Raw genomic sequence first — 13367 nt, forward strand, 5'->3', positions numbered from 1 at the left:
GAAATACTAGAATCGCATGCCTCTTGTATTTGGTATTATTTCCAAAAATAACTAGTATGATACGGAAAGGAAAAATACTAGTTATACCTTTTAGAAAGACCTCTTGATCTTCTACCGTATTCCTCTTCTAACCTCGGACGTTGTGTGGGCAATGATCTTCCGAGATGAGAACCACCAAGCACCTTCTTCTTCCTTACAAGTTTCGGCCATCAAAACTTCTCCTAGGATGAAGAGGTTCGGCCACCACCACCATGCTCCAAGGGATGCTAGAAACAAAACTTTCTTTCTCTCCTTCTTCTTCTTCTTCTCTAAACTTGATCCGGCCACCGTATGAGTCTCCATAAGAAGGATGAGGTTCGGCCATCAAAGAGAAGAGAGGAGGAGAGGATGGACGGCCACACCAAGGAAGAAAAAGAGGGAGAAAATAGAATAGAGTTATATGCCATGAAGCCTTCTCTACCCCCTCTTTTATAATCCTTGGTCTTGACAAATAAGGAAAATTTAATAAAAACTTCCTTAATTCTTTTGCCATTGAAAAGGAAAATTTATTTAATTAAAAACAATTTTTCTTTTCAATTTACAATGGCCGGCCACACCATAAAATTTCCAAGCAAATAAAATTTTAAACACAAATTAAAATTTCCTTATTTGCTTCCGAAAATTTATAAAAATTTCTCCAATAATTTTTATCCCTTCATGATTGGTTAAAAGGAAATTTTATAAATTAAATCTTTCTTTAAACATGTGGATAATTTCCGGAAAGTTATCTCTAAAAATTAAAATCTCCTTTCAATCTACAAATAAGGAAAGATATCAAATCTTTTCTTAATCTTTTGTAGAGACTAATAAAAGAGAATTATTAATTTTTTTTAAACTTTCTTTTAAATCATGAACATGGTTAAAAGGAAAGTTTTTACCAAAATTAAAATCAACCTTTTAATCTACAAATAAGGAAAGAAATTTAGCTCTTCTCTTAATCTTTTGTAGAATCTTATAAAAGGAAAGATTTAAATTTTTAAACTCTCTTTTAAATCATGTTATCCACATAAGAAAATTTTAAAAAATAAAAATCCTTTTATTTTAATTTGGGCCGGCCACACCAAGCTTGAACCCAAGCTAGGGCCGACCACCTTGAAGCACCCATGAACCAAACTTTGGCCGGCCCTAGCTTGGTCTCCAAGCTAGCTTGGCCGGCCCCTATGGGATGGGTAAGAAGGTGGGTATAGGTGGGTATAATACTCTATAATTAAGAGGCTACGATAGGGACTGAGAGGAGGAATTGGTTTTGGTATCCCGATAAAATTAAGCATCCCGTGTTCGCCCCGAACACACAACTTAATTTTATCAATAATAATTCATTCCACTAGAGAACTATTATTGAACTACCGCACCAATCCCAAATTACATTTTGGGCTCCTTCTTATTATGAGTGTGTTAGTCTCCCTGTATTTAAGATGTCGAATGCCCACTAATTAAGTGAGTTACTAACAACTCATTTAATTAATATCTTAGTCCAAGAGTAGTACCACTCAACCTCATCGTCATGTCGGACTAAGTCCATCTGCAGGGTTTAACATGACAATCCTTATGAGCTCCTCTTGGGGACATTCTCAACCTAGATTACTAGGACACAGTTTCCTTCTATAATCAACAACACACACTATAAGTGATATCATTTCTCAACTTATCGGGCTTATTGATTTATCGAACTAAATCTCACCCATTGATAAATTAAAGAAATAAATATCAAATATGTGCTTGTTATTATATTGGGATTAAGAGCACACACTTCCATAATAACTGAGGTCTTTGTTCCTTTATAAAGTTAGTATAAAAGAAATGACCTCTAATGGTCCTACTCAATACACTCTAAGTGTACTAGTGTAATTATATAGTTAAGATAAACTAATACCTAATTACACTACGACCTTCCAATGGTTTGTTCCTTTCCATTTTGGTCGTGAGCTACTGTTTATAATTTATAAGGTACTGATAACATGATCTTCTGTGTGTGACACCACACACCATGTTATCTACAATATTAATTGAACAACTACATTTATCATAAATGTAGACATTTGACCAATGTGATTCTTATAAATATTTATACCAAAAGCTAGGCTTTTAGTATACATTCTAACACGATCGACCGAGCAGCGACGTTAAAATCTTGTCTCCACTAATAGTCGAGCGGCGACATTAAATGCGGGTCTACCACAAATCATCGAGCGCCGGCGTTAAAACCTTATCTCCACCAACCGTCGAGCAGCGACATTAAACGCGGGTCTTTATCGACGGTCGAGTGACGACCCTGAACGCTTGTCTCCACCGACGGTCGAGCGGCGATCTTAAACTCGAGTCTTCGCACATTCTCCATCAACGGTCGAGTGATGACCTAAAACCCGGGTCTTCATCAACAGTCAAACGACAACTATAAACTCTTGAGTCAAAGACTCTCGTGCTGCTCGGCCGGGTTTGAATTGTATTTAAATAATGTACTCGGCATTCAGATCTCATATCTCCCCCGTTCGAGGTCGAGAGGTCGAACTAGCACATTGGTCTCCTTGTCTTCCCCATTCGGGGTCAAGTAGTCTTCAAAAGCTTATTGAGCAGGCAAGCATCGGTGAATGGCCAGCCAAAATTACGAAGTCTTTAGAATATGACGATCGTTCGGTTCTATTCTGTGAAGAACTCCTCGAGCCGAGCAGGAGATTGCGAAATCATAAACATTGAATACTAGAGGGCCAGTCGACTGATAGAAAAATTATGAGCAAAGTTAGAAGCTTTGGAAAATAAACAGAAGTCGAAAAACATGCAAGGAGGTAAAGCTTGTCTTAACGGACGAGTATGTATTAATACTTCAAAATTTACAAAAGGGAGATTACAATGATAGAGCCCGCAACCTCACTCAAGGTAATCTAGGGCATTGTCGGGCAGCACGGCTGTGAGCTTGTCCCAGCTTATGACCTTGTTAGTCAGATCGACCGGCAGGTGGCCTCCCTCTCGAAGCTGATCGATCATCCTGTAGATCGCCAAATCGAATAGTCGGAGGGCCCGGTCAGCGACTTTATCACAGAATGCGTCCGAATGGATATAGGTCTGCTTCATGGCCTCAAACCTACTCCCCTCGGCATCCTGATAAATCCTCAAGGCCGCTCGGGAGCCCTCCAGCTCGTCCTTGGCGGCAGCTAGTGTAGCGTCCTTGGAGGCAATTTGGCCACGGAGGGTCATTTCTTCTACCGAGCGGCTATTCCTCTAGACCAACAAGAAGTCTGCAGCCTCCTTCAGCTTCTGGGTGAGAGCCCGGGCCTCCTTATTCTTCTCATCGAGGTCGGCGATGACTCTGTTCTTCCTCGTGATCACCGACTCGATCTTATTGTCAAAAGTGGTGACCTATTTATTAAGTCGCTCCAGCATGGTGGTCTGACCAGCGCTTTTGGCCCATTCAACCTCAAGCAATTTGTTGCTCTTCTCCAGAGCAGCTTATAGCCTGGCCACCTTAGCATCAGTCTTTTCCTGAGTGGCGGAGGATTGTCCGCTCGACACCTTCAGTTGTTTTACTTCCTCCTCCAAAAATACGAGCCTGTGGCACATGGCCAGGCTCTCTACCTAGTACCGCGGACAATCAAAAAAGAGTTCGTGAGTGTCGATCGGAGGTAAATTATGAATTTACATTAAAATAATTACTCCGGTGGACATTTGGGTGTGACTGTTCATGAGGGTGCTCGGAGGCATGATCCCCGCACGGGCTCGTGCATCCTCCTAGATCTGGGCTAGCGACCCCTAGATAATGATATGATGCTCAGGGCCCCGATATCCGACACTCAGCTCGCTGTACTCTTCGGTGGGCAAGTGGAGGATCACAGTGATATGGCACTGGCGGCTCGGGACCGACTGCGCCGAAGTTGCTCGACTCGAGTTGCGAGACACCGTCGTCGGACGGATGCAGGACTTCTGAACCTTGGAGAGCTTCGAAGTCGGTGGCATGAAGGCCACTGGCGGCGCGACCAAAGTCCCTTGTGGCAGCTCGGCAAGGAACAACGTCCGATCAGACGACTTAGAGACCACAGTTTGTTGAACCGATGCAAGGGTCGAAGTTTCGACCCGCTCAGCCGACTATGCCCCCGAAGTGGCGGAACGCGATGAGGGTTCGGCTCGGCATCTCTTGCGCCTGTTCAGTGGCACATCGGAGGAGACCAAACTTGATGGCTCCTCAACGGGAATGATGGGGCGTCACTCGACTGGAGGCTGTGAGCTCGTGGCGGTGCCCCCACTCGGTGCATGGATGGGTTCCCCTTCGCCCACCATGACGGGCGCCTCCTCGCTCACGCCGAGCGGATTTTTATGAGAGTCGACCGGTTGCAGGCCTCGGCCAACCAGTTCTTCACTAGCCACTACATCGATTGTTGTGTCCTTAAGCTTCGCCTTGCCGGCCACGCATGCTCGCATCATGACTTCGGCTGCAAGAGACAAAGAGAAATCAGTTAGCATCAAAGGAAGAATTAAATGAGTTCCATACCTAGGTTGGTCGGTAGCCGAGTGCGGATCGGACTCAGGCCGAAGATGTATAAGACGCCCTCCAGCAACAGCTTATGAATGTCATACTTCTGACCAGCTGGCATGGAGGCTACGTTTAAATAGTACGATTGGCTCTCGTAGCTTTTCAGAGGAGGCTGATGCGCCACTTCGAGCTGCCAGCTGGTAGGGAAATCTGGCCGCTCAGGAAGGCGCATGAAGAAAAAGTATTCCTTCCAGTGCTTATTGGAGGTCGGCATCTTGTTGAAGAAAACTAAATCGACTCGAGACTGGAAGAGGAAAGTCTCCGGATCAATCAGTTTAGAATAATAAAAATAATGGAAGATCTGGGGAATAAGAGGAATGTCGTGCAGACGGAATAAGATAATGACTTCGCACAACAGCCGAAAGGAGTTTGGCACAAGTTGAGGAAGGGAAATATGAAAATATTTACAGACTGCTGGAATAAAAGGATGTAGGGGAAATCACAGACTAACAATAAATTAGTATCGAAAGAAACAGAAGCAACTGGTTGGCAGGGAGTTGGGCCGATCGGACGAAGAAGGTAGAATGATCTGATGACCAGAAGGAATTTCAAAGGCATTGTGCAGGCTCTCAACATCACCCCCATCAAACCTAGACTCCTAGGATGTGTACCAGAGTCAGGGACAGGAGCAAGCGACTGAGAAGAGCTGGCCATCGTAAAAACAGAAGAAAAAGGGGAAGAAACACAATTGAAAAGGAAGAAAGGTCACTTGAAAACTGTGGGAGCAAAAAAGAAATGTTGAAAAGGATCAAAAGCAGACGCGAGGAGGAGAAGGCTTACAACAGGAAGGTCACCAGGAAAGCGGAGGTTGTCAGAGAAGAAGCACAGAGTGTTACCGGAGAGTGGATTGCATAGGAACACAGACAGCCGCCGGGGAACTCTAAACGCAAAGTGTGCCAATGAAGCGACGCAACGGGCTTATAAGGATCGGGCTCGGCCGACCGGAGCCGTTCGATCTAGGTCGCGGAAACCCAGGCCAAGATCTCACCATTGAATTTAAATCGTCAAATGTCACATCAGCCTATCACGTCAGGCGTGCGGCGACAACGGGCGTGACACGTGGCGTACCACCACAGGTCGACAATTAAGGAAGATGTGGGAATTGTTAGAGCGTATACTAAAAGCCTAGCTTTTGTATAAATATTTATTTTATAAATTAAGAATCACATTGGTCAAATGTCTATATTTATATGCTAAGTGTAGTTGTTCAATTAATTTATATTGTAGATAACATGGTATGTAGTGTCACATACAGAAGATCATGTTATCAATTCCTTATAAATTATAAACAGTAGCTTACGACTAAGATGAAAAGGAACAAACAATTGGAATAGTCGTAGTGTAATTTGGTATTAGTTTTTCTTAACTATAAAATTACACTAGTACACTTTGAGTATATTGAGCATGACCATTTAAGGTAAGTTCTTTTTATACTGACTGAATAAAAGAGCAAGACTTTTGTTATTATGGAAGTGTGTGCTCTTAATCCTGATATAATAAAAAATACATATATCTAGTATTTATTTCTTTGACTTATCAATGGGTGAGATTTAGTTCGATAAATTAAGAGGTCTGATAAGTTGGGAAATGATACTATTTATAGTGTATGTTGTTAATTATAGAAAGAAACTTTGTCCTAGTAATCTAGGTTGATAATGTCCCCAAGAGGAGCTCATAAGGATTGTCATGTAAACCCTGCAGGTGGACTCAGTCCGACATGACGATAAGGTTGAATGATACTACTCTTAGAGCTAGATATTAATTAAGTGAGTTGTCAGTAACTCATTTAATTAGTGGACATTCTATATCTTAAACACAGGGAGACTAACATACTCATGATAAGAAGGAGCCCAAAATGTAATTTGGGATTGATGCAGTAGTTCAATAATAATTCTTTATTAGTATGAATTATTATTGATGAAATTAAGTTGGGTGTTTGGGGCGAACACGGGAAGCTTAATTTCATTGGGAGACCAAAGCCAATTCCTCTTCTCGGTCCCTATCATAGCCTCTTATTTATAAAGTATTATACCTACCCATACCCACCTTCTTACCCACCTTAAGGTGGCGGGCCAAGCCTAGCTTGGAGCCCAAGCTCGGGCCGGCCAAACCAAGGTGAGTTGGTTCCATTGAGTGGCCGACCCTAGCTTGAACCCAAGCTTAGGTGGCCGGCCAAAATAAAATAAAAGGGATTTTATTTTTTAAAATTTTTCTTATGTGGAAGCCATGGTTTTAAAAGAGAGTTAAAATTTTAAATCTCTCCTTTTATAGCTTTCTACAAAAGATTGAGAGAAATGTTTGATATCTTTCCTTATTTATAGTTAAAAGGAATATTTTAATTGGCAAGGTATTATCAGACGTAAGGGTATGGTTGTCCAAACAATTTGATATGAAGGACTTAGGAGATTGTGCACACATTCTTGGGATCAAAGTTATAAGGGATCGTAAGAAAAGAATGTTGTGTCTGTCCCAAGCTTCATATATAGATACAATCCTTGCTCGTTTTAGCATGCAGGATTCCAAGAAAGGTTTCTTACCTTTTAGACATGGAGTAGCTCTATCTAAAGAGATATCTCCAAAGACGTCGAAAGAGATAGAGGACATGAAAGCAGTTCCTTATGCTTCGGCTGTAGGAAGCCTAATGTATGCAATGCTATGTACGAGACCTGATATCTGTTTTGTCGTGGGCATGGTCAGCAGATATCAGAGTAACCCTGGACAAGGACATTAGACTGCGGTAAAGCATATATTAAAGTACATGAGAAGGACTAGAGATTATATGCTAGTTTACCAAGCAGACGATCTGCTCCCTGTGGGTTACACGGATTCAGATTTCCAATCAGATAGGGATAACAGTAAGTCTACATCAGGCTATGTGTTTACTTTAGGAGGTGGAGCCATTTCATGGAGGAGTGTTAAGCAGAAATGCGTTTCAGACTCAACCATGGAAGCTGAGTATGTAGCAGCCTCTGAGGCAGCTAAAGAAGCAGTATGGCTCAGGAACTTTTTAATGGACTTAGATGTGATTCCTGGTTTGCCTAAAATCATCACAATTTATTGTGATAATAGCGGTGCAATTGCAAACTTGAAGGAACCACGAGCTTATAAGGCAAGTAAACATATAGAGCGCAAGTACCACCTGATACGAGATATCGTGAAGCGAGGAGAAGTTGTCATCGCCAAGATTGCATCAGCAGATCCTTTCACTAAGGCCCTTCCGGCGAAAGCTTTCGATCGGCATGTGGAGAGAATGAGAATCAGATGTATGGTAGAAGATATGACAGCTTAGTCATTAGTATAAGTGGGAAATTATTGGAATGTATACTGAAAGCCTAAGCTTTTGTAAACATTTGTTTTGAATAAAGAATCACATTTGGTCAAATTATCTACATTTGTTTGTAGTTGTTCAATTAATTTATATTGTAGATAACATAGCATGTGGTGTCACATGCAGAAGATGATGTTATCAGTACCTTATAAATTATAAACAGTAGCTCACGACCAAAATGGAAAGGAACAAATCATTAGAAGGTCGTAGTGTAATTAGGTATCAGTTTATCTTGACTGTATAATTACACTAGTACACTTAGAGTGTATTGAGTAGGACCATTTGAGGTCGTTTCTTTTATACTGACTTTATAAAGGAACAAAAATCTCAGTTATTATGGAAGTGTGTGCTCTTAATCCTAATATAATAACAAGCATATATATTTGATATTTATTTCTTTAATTTATCAATGGGTGAGATTTAGTTCGATGAATCAATAAGCCCGATAAGTTGGGAAATGATATCACTTATAGTGTGTGTTGTTGATTATAGAAGGAAACTGTGTCCTAGAGATACTAGGTTGATAATGTCCTCAAGAGGAGCTCATAAGGATTGTCATGTTAAACCCTGCAGGTGGACTTAGTCCGACATGACGATAAGGTTGAGTGGTACTACTCTTGGACTTAGATATTAATTAAATGAGTTGTCAGTAACTCACTTAATTAGTGGACATTCGATATCTTAAACACAGGGAGACTAACACGCTCATAATAAGAAGGAGCCCAAAAATGTAATTTGGGATTGGTGCGGTAGTTCAATAATAGTTCTCTAGTGGAATGAATTATTATTGATAAAATTAAGTTGTGTGTTCGGGGCGAACACGGGATGCTTAATTTTATCGTGAGACCAAAACCAATTCCTCCTCTCGGTCCCTATCGTAGCCTCTTATTTATAGAGTTCTATACCCACCTATACCCACCAATAGGGGGCCGGCCAAGCTAGCTTGGGAACCAAGCTAGGGACGGCCTAGGTATAAAATTGGGTGGTCGGCCCTAGCTTGAACCCAAGCTAGTGGGGGCCGGTCAAATTAAATTAAAAAGGGATTTTAATTTTAATTTTTATTATGTGGAAGAAATAATTTATTAAAGAGAATTACAATTAAAATATCTCTCTTGTAAAAGATCTACAAAAGATTAAAGAAAGAGATTAGATCTCTTTCCTTATTTGTAGATTGGTGAGATATTTTATTTTTTCTTTAAAATTATCCACATGTTGATAAAATTAAAATTATAGAAATTTCCTTTTATCAACCATGAAGAGATTTTTAAAGAGAAATTTTATTTTTAAAATTTTCGGAAACAAATTAGGAAGTTTTAATTGTTGATTAAAACTTGTCTAATTTTTTCCTTCATTGATGTGGCCGACCATTAGAGTTTGATTTGGGAAATTTTATTTTATTTTTCTCAATTAAATCATGTCAAGGAAATTAAGGAAATTTTATTGTAATTAAATTTCCTAATTTGCCTAAGCCAAGGAATATAAAAGAAGGGGTAGGGGTGCCTTCATGAGATACAAACCTCTATTATTTCTCTCCCTCTTTTATTCCTTGGAGTGTCCGGCCATCCTCTTCCTCTCTTCCTCTTTGTGGTGGCCGAATCTCTCAAAGGCTTGGAGCTCTTGTGGCGGCCGGATACTACTTGGAGAAGAAGAAGAAGAAGAAGGAGAGAAAGCTAGCATCTCTTGGAGCTTGGTTGGTGTTTTGATTTTCTTCCTTGGTGAAGCTTCTTTATTGGCCGAACCTAGCTAGGAGGAGAAGAAGGTGGTTGGTGGTTTCTCATCTCGGAAGATCGTTGCCCACACAACGTCCGAGGTTAGAAGAGGAATACGGTAGAAGATCAAGAGGTTTTTCTACAAGGTATAACTAGTAATTTTTCTTTCCGCATCATACTAGTTATTTATGGAAATAATACCAAATACAAGAGGCTTACGTTCTAGAATTTCGAATATGTTTTTCGATGTTGTGTTCTTTTGTTTTTTCTTTTCCTTGTGATTTGATTGTTCTTTTTGGTTAACCTAAAGTTATTTTAGGAAATTAAATATTAGATTTCTATAAAAGGATTTGTCTAGTCGGTGGTGGTTGCTCTCATATCCAAGAAGGCCGTGTGCCTCGCCACGTCAGTACTGGGAACCAATTATGGAAATTAATATTTAATGGAATTAATAACTTAAGGTGATTTGGGTCGAACGTGTTAAGTTCTGCAGGAGATCCAAGTCAAAACCTAAAAGAACAAATAGATTAAGTTTTGGATCAAACGTGTTAAGTTCCGCAGGCGATCCAAAATTTAATTTAAAAGAACACATGGTAGCTAGGAAAAGGTTCAGACCTTTGTACAAAATTTTTGTACAGTGGAACCTCTAGGCTTTCCGAGTAGCAACCAACACCCTCAATCGGGATGTGTCCTCATAAGGTCACTCTCCTCTAATGACTTACCTTAACTTACCAACTTGTCAAACATCTGGTCAACCTGTCGACCTGTCTAGAATTCATGCCAGCTATCCGATCAACCCGTTGACCTAGTTGGACTTCATGCCAGATATCTGATCAGCTCGTCGACCTATCTAGATTCTGTACCAGCTATCCTATCAGCCCGTTGACCTAGTTAGATTTTCTTCTAGATATTCGGTCAACCCGTTAATCTATCTGGACTTCTCTTGCACACTTGATTAAGTGATTAGATTACAACACAGCCTAACTTAACTTACTTGTCATTCATCAAAATTTAAGTTAGACTGTTAGTGCAAACTGCACCAATACCACAGGGTACCAACATATAGTTTCACCGGGACTCGTCCTCACCGGATCACTTTCCTCCAATGACTCACCTCACTTACCATTTACAGTCACTTGAGTTCCCTTTTGACCACCAGGTCTTCCCATCAGTTGTCATGTTTGCAAACTCAATTGGACTTCAACCAGCTGTCAGGTTCCGCAAACGCAGCTGAACTTCCTACTACATATCAGGATGCACCTTGACCTATTTGGACTATATGCAGTTATTAGGTCTCATGCCTAACTGGGCTTCAGCCTGGTATCAGGTCTTCTAGACTCGTCAATTCCTACACACTCAATAAAGAAGTTAGACAAATATAACATTTAACTTTAATTCATTTGTCATTTATCAAAAACCTAAGTTTGACAATTGGTGCTAACTGCACGAACACCGAGTCTCGATCTCAATCTCAGATCCCAACATCACTCATGTCTCACCCTCGGTCTCAAATCCCAACTTTACTCAGTCATAAGTCTCAAATCTCAACATCACTCAGGCTTTAGTCTTAGATCTTAATATCACCTTGGTCTTAGTCTCAATTTCAATCTCATATCTTGGCATCACCTAGGTTTTCAGCCTCACTCTCAGATTTCGACATCACCCGTGTCTCAGTCATAGCTGTCAACACTCTCCATACCTCAATCTCAAATTCGGGCATTATCTAGATTTCACCCTCAGCTGCTAAAGCCCTTTCTGTCTCAATCTAAGATCTTGACATCACCCATATCTCAGCCTCAGTTGTCGATTTTATCTATCCTCAAAGTTACTTCACATTGACATCATTTGCTCATTTGTCCTCGAATCAGAACGACACTAAACCCTCATTGATGAGACTAATTTTTCTAGAAGATGCAGACAACGATAACGAATATTTTAAAACACTTGGCACTAGGTGAATGGAGAAACCCTTCTGTGGTTATCAAATCTGATCTCTTAGATGTCCTCCTTTCAACATGTGGTGCTTTATGAAATGAGGGGCAACTAATGGTTGACGACTTTGGTCCCCCATCAGCCCATACGAGGATGATGCAGTGTTTAATGTGGAGATACTCTTTTGACAGCTATATAAACCACTAGAGAAAGTAAGTGTAAGAGGCTCTCAATTTCGAAACTCTCACACATGCTCTCTATGATACCATCTACTCTTCTTCTTCTTTCAAAATATATACGATCTTAAATAAATATTAACTTGAGAGTCAGAGTGATTTATAGGACTCTCAACGCTAGTCTAATGCTCCTTTGGAATTTTCTTTTAGGTTCTCTCATTATCCTCATTGCCAATTTCCGGAGAAAACGTATGTCAGTTGATGGCTTGATAATCCATCGTATTTGGCTGTAACAAATATCAAAGATAATATTATAAAAAACCTAAATAAATAAATGAATGAGAATGACTTCGTGCCTACTTAAAAATCAAATCTATGGTGGCACGACAACATCGATCCAACTCGATCCGAGAGGGTGGCCCGAGCTTGCTTGCTTGAGATTAAGTCGTTCCTGGGCACCATATGCCTACCTATGTTATCTAGATATGAATATATAAATACTTCATATATATCATACTTTAATATTGGATGTTTATTTTTTCACTTTATCCACTTTTATTTTATTATCAGTTTTTTTGATAAGATAGTTACTTTACTATACCTTATTTTATTTTTTAAAAAAATCAAAGTACAAAATTGAGTAAAACCAAAGCACAAAATATATAATAAAATAAACATTTCTATTTGTTCTCCAACCAAGTGTGTACTTGCACAGCTAGGTTGAGTTGTAACTTTAGAAGTCAGCACCTAATAATAATAATAATAAGTGAAAGATATATTACAACCAACGCCGACACTACTTTAGAAGAACTTAATTAGATTTTTTATATGCTCGAATCTCATGTGGGTAGCCAATTTTTATATAAATATAGATATAGAATTATATATCTCCCATCACAACCACCACAAGAAGGCCAAGTGGGCCCTTCCACGTATATTATATATAATAACTTTATTTTTTATCCATATATAATTCAATGATTTAATTTTCTCTATATATATATTTAGAGATAGTAATTAAATTGTTATAATGACAAATTAAATGTAATTATTCAATGAATATTAATAGTACTAAATACATGTGACAGAGTTTTAGGTATGTATAATTTTTTTAGTTTCTAGAAGGATCCATGTACTATCTAATTGGACTTAAGAAAAAGGAAAATTACAGAATTAATAAAGATTGAGTTGGAAAATTATATATTGTTTTTTAAAATGCAACTTTAATGAATTATAGGCTAATGATAAATGCACATGGAATAGTCGTTTAGAAAAAAGACATCACAATTTAATTAAGCACGAAATGGAAGTCTAATGATGCTCTTAATCGAATCATTAATTGCCCCAATAAATATATTTAAGCTGAGCTAGAAACATCGCAGTACATGCAAAGCTTGGAAAGTTGGCAAGTTAGTCCATTTGTTCATGTAATTTTTTTTTGTTTATTAGTTATTTTAATTATCTTGTCTCTCTGTCAAATTCCAGATTTCGGTTTCTCATTTGATTTTGTCGTAAATCAAACTTGTACTTTTTAAAAACAAATAAAAATACAAATAACTATATGGCTTATGTGTAAAAATAAAAAAATAAAATCATTTTTTTACCATAAAAATGATAAAGCTTTTTAAGAAGGCCCCAAAAGCATATAAAAAGAGTGTGAA

Source organism: Zingiber officinale, chromosome 5B, assembly GCF_018446385.1.
Source record: "Zingiber officinale cultivar Zhangliang chromosome 5B, Zo_v1.1, whole genome shotgun sequence".
Lineage (NCBI taxonomy): Eukaryota > Viridiplantae > Streptophyta > Magnoliopsida > Zingiberales > Zingiberaceae > Zingiber > Zingiber officinale.